The sequence below is a fragment of the Mirounga leonina genome, unplaced genomic scaffold (assembly GCF_011800145.1).
Source record: "Mirounga leonina isolate KUSES-001 unplaced genomic scaffold, KU_Mleo_1.0 Mir_125, whole genome shotgun sequence".
Classification (NCBI taxonomy): Eukaryota; Metazoa; Chordata; class Mammalia; order Carnivora; family Phocidae; genus Mirounga; species Mirounga leonina.
The window spans coordinates 34,988,049-34,992,751 of NW_023270305.1; positions in this window are offsets into that span (position 1 = coordinate 34,988,049).

Below are 4,703 nucleotides of genomic sequence, written 5' to 3' on the forward strand. Positions count from 1 at the left end.
AAAGAAAGAAAGAAAGAAAGAAAGAAAGAAAGAAAGAAAGAAAGAAAAAGAGAGAAAAAGAGAGAGAGAAAGAAAGAGATTTCTCCCTTAAGATGCTTCACCCTGTGAGCTAGATCTTTCCTTCCTTCCTAATGCTGCTTCTACAAAACTTGAACTAACCAATGCATTATACTAGTTGTAGGAGGCAGAGGCGTTTTTCATATCCTTCCCAAAAATCCTATTAGAAGCAGTGTCTTAGCCTCATTTTGTGTAGAGTCAAGCTTAGAATAATTATATGGTAGTACTTGATAATAATAACCAAAACAAACTTAACATCTGGTATTTATTCTATTGCCTACTTATTATGTTTGGAGATACTGCTCACAATTAATTTCTCATGAATCTTCACAACAATTTTATCACAAGAGTGCTACTATTAGTTTCATATTACAGATGGAGGAACAGAGAAATTAAGTATGTTTTTGGGTGTCATACAGATTGTAAATGGTAGTTGGTGATTTTAGCCAAGGCAGTCTAACTTTTGTACCCTGGATTTAAGTATTCTAGAAATACGTTCACAAACCCACCCTTGCAGATTAATATAATTTCAATATCTGTGAGAATCCCAGAATAATTACACATCCTTGCCTATAAAGTAGATTTATCTTAAGAAATAATTCATCTTACACTTGGTATGAGAGAGGTAGGTTATCAAAGTTATACATTGTGGGATTCTTTAGTCTCAAGAAATTTTAGTGGTAGCCCAGTGTGACACATCTGTGAGGTAAGGCTGTGTACGTGATCCCTGGTTCTTGAATAGAATTTCTAGTTTGGTTTGGAGCCATGGGAGAAGAGAATTCCTCCTTTACTACTAGAAACAAAAATAGGTAAAGGACGCTCCGGGAGACCTAAAATAGATTTTATGATATAGAAGATCCTAGAAGTCATCACTAGACTGAAGGAGTGCAATGGGACACAGACTAGAATGAGAGGGTATTAGAGGATAGGACAGCCCAACAGAGACTATCTTGTTCGACTGATAACTATTAGGGCACAAGGGCTTCCTGACTTCTCCAATATGCCATATTACTTCACAGCAAAGTAGAGATGGACCTTACTTTATGTCTTTTTGATCTTTTACTATATCATTCTGTTATTTGTATTTTCCTACACCATTTAACAAAAAGTTTGATTCTCTTATCTCAGTAATGCCATCAACATTCCAAAAAGTGACAGCATTAACCTCTTTTATGTAATCAAAATTATCTTTAAGAAATTTTATCTCTTTTCAGTTAAGCTCATTCCTATAAATATTTGTAGAGTGAGTACTATGTGTAAGACTGTGAACCAGGTATTTATCACAGATATTTGGATCCATAAGACTCAGGGATACTCTTAACATCCAACAAAGGGGACATTAGAAGCTTTGATATATTTGAATAAAATTTCAAATCTAGACAGTCAGCCGCTAGAGCCCTAGGTACAAAACACAACTATACTCCCTTTAATAAATGGGAACGATTCTTGAGGAAGAGAACTGACATGGTTAGAGATTCATATTAGGAAAATTAAATCAGGTGGCAGTGTTAAGGAAAGTTTAAACTAGAACTAGTGTCTGAAGAAAGTGTGACATGGAGAGTGTGAAACAGCGCTCAAAAGCTCAGGTTTTTCTTGATTCAAACCACAGTCTACTTTCTGCTATGTGATTTGGAGCAATATTGTTTAACTGTTCTGAGCCTCATTTTCCTTACTGGTAAGATGGAGAATTCCAGTGTCACTGTGATGATTCATTAAAATAATATATGTGAACTACTTAAGGTACCTGGCACTTAACAAGTGTTCAATAGTTAATTATTAATAAGATTGCATTATTATTATTTCTATTATTTATGGTGGAGTGAAACATATATATGAGAAATATCATAGCAGAACAAAAATACAGTTTGCTAACATGAGGAGAGGGGCTCAAGAAGATGTCAAGGTGACTAAAATACTGATTCTGGGTGAAGGGAGAGAGAGCAGCATTAGTAAGAATGAAACTACAATGATTCCTGCTCCCTAAACCATCTCCCGACAAGAACTGACAATTACAAAATGCAAAGTAGATTATTTGGATTCAGCTTTTCATCAAGTCTACCTATCCCAGTAGAGAGCACTGGACTCATGATTTGGGGACAGAGACTGACAGCAGGTCAACAAAATTATGCTTATAAGTAACTGTTTTGGAGCCAAAGTGATGGCCACTAGGAAGTCAATAAAAAACATTTTTTCCCAAAGTAAACTTAATCCATAATGCTTCTTTTCTTTCCTTCTTACTATTTTTAATCTTTTGTGTTCCAGATTTTGTGACTCCGATCTCAGATTGTTCCTCCCCAAAGGTGTTATGTTGATTAATATATCCTGAAAAATTAATTAAGTCCGTCGACCTGGTGAACACATAGGAAGGCTTCCAGGCAAAGCTTAAACTTAAACTTTCTCCCATATGAAATTATGTGAGGTTGATTATAAAAGCTACAGATTCACATGCTAATTAAAGCTATAGTTACCCTCATTACACAGAGCAAAAAATGTGCTTTTTAATAACAAATATGTAAAGAAAATTAGTTTATAAGGATTGTGGAAAAAAAATAAAATCTATGCCAAGTAGCACAAAATGGGCACAAATTCTTTTCTTAGTGTAAATCCATCCTGCACCTGTCTAATGAGCACCCAGGCACCTGCAGACTAACCTTCCACTCCGGGAACCAGAGGTGATGATTAGCCCACACTGTGACAGTATTTGATTAGAAATACTCCTGGGCAGCTATACTGAACACTTTAAGAAATGTCTACTGGAGGTCTTTCCTGGATATCCCATGTTGAAGCCAAGTCTTACCACCTGCTCTTTTTAAGCCTGTGTCTTAGAAATCCAGGTTCTTTTGTCTCTTTCCATTGTGTAACCCAGTACTATGGAGAAGCTCTCCTCTATACCCGACCAAATATCTATGTGCTGTATTCTTGCCTGTTCCTTCAAACTTTTTTCTTTGGGTTCTATATTTATTATGTGTACTTTGTTTTTTTCTAATGGTTTTCTTCAGTTGGACCTTGATTCACCCACTAACTTTTGATATTCCAAACTCTGTATTTTTCTTTGTCCTTAGATTGCATGCCTGTTGGATTTGGGTCTTTCCTTAGGCTGAATTTGCCTAAACTCTTATTTGGATATGACATTTCTTTAAGTATTTAAGAGCTTAAATACTACTTAAAATCCCCAAGTTTACATTAGCTCCTTCTCCTGATTAATTTGGTCCCATATCACTTCCAAGATGATATTCTGAGGCCCAGTAAGCAAAAGTATAATGTCAGCATTTAACATTGGAAGGTAGAATTAGATAAAGAAGACCCAAATCTACTTCACATAAATAAACAGTTTTCTACACCACTGCCCTGATACTCGATTTCCTGGAAACTAAATTGCATTATGTGGCAAGTCACCAGAAAGTCAATGGAGACAAATGACCAGATATAAGGCCTTCCAGAAGCAACAATATCTGAAAATGAATGACAGATCTTAGATTTGGGTATGGTGAGGGTTCTGACATGACTCAAGCCTTTGTATTCAAGATATCTGGACTAATACTATATTCTGATTCCTAAAGACCCCCAAGATTTAGAGGTTTAAACAGGCAGTTCTGGCCCAGATATTATTTTTGATTCCTTGTAACTATGTGCTAGATGAAAATAACAGAATTTATCTGTGAGAATGGGATATGAGTGTGTGTGTGTGTGTACGCACGTGTGTGTATGCACACAGGTGCTTGTGTGTATTAACAAAAGAGTGTGCAAGCATGTCTTTACAAGGATGGATACAATTTCACTGGTGATACATGTGTTAGAACTGTGCTTCCATCATTAACTTGCCCTCCCTGAGCTTTACCTCTGGGCATTTGAGCTCCTCTAACAGTTCTAATCTCAGTGAACAATGACAACATTACATTATCTTAATTTCTTGTCAAACTTTCTTCTTGGGTAAAATGCAAATATTACTAAAGGACTTTATTTGTGTTTTTAATTACAGATTATTTTATAGCATGGGATTCACTGAGAGTAGAGGGAGACTATGCCAAGAACACTTGGTATTTGAATATTTTGAAGAAACAGCAGGAAGAGGAGAGATACAGAAATTGGAGGTCTTGGCATTATGAATGATTTTAAACAAGACCTAATTCCTTCTATCACCTTACCTGTCCAAAAGAAGAGTAGCTCTTTGGAAAGTAAAATTACCAAATTTCCATTCACCATTTTCTTCTTGTCCTTTCCAGGTCCTAACACTAAGATTCCAGGGTCAGCTTGACCTTTGTAACAAACTCACTGTCTTTTGAGTCAGTCTGTTTTATTGTTGAACTCCTTTAGCTTTAGAATATTATTTCTTAAATTAAGCTAAAATTTGACTGTCAGCTTCTAGTTCTTTCCTATGAGATGATCCAAGATAAGTCAAATTCTTACACCTGACAGTTTTTCAAGTAATTGATGGAACTGTTGTGTTTCCCCTAAGTCTTATTATGTAGATTTTATTGTTAATATTTTCCTGAGTTTAATATGACACTAAAATCCAGGTTGACAGACTCTTCACCAATATCGTACAAACTCTATTTTTTGGCATCATGTGGACTTGACCCTATTGGTTCTTGATATGAGTATGTTTCCTTCTTCAGAACAACTGCCTGAAAGAAAATATGACTGGT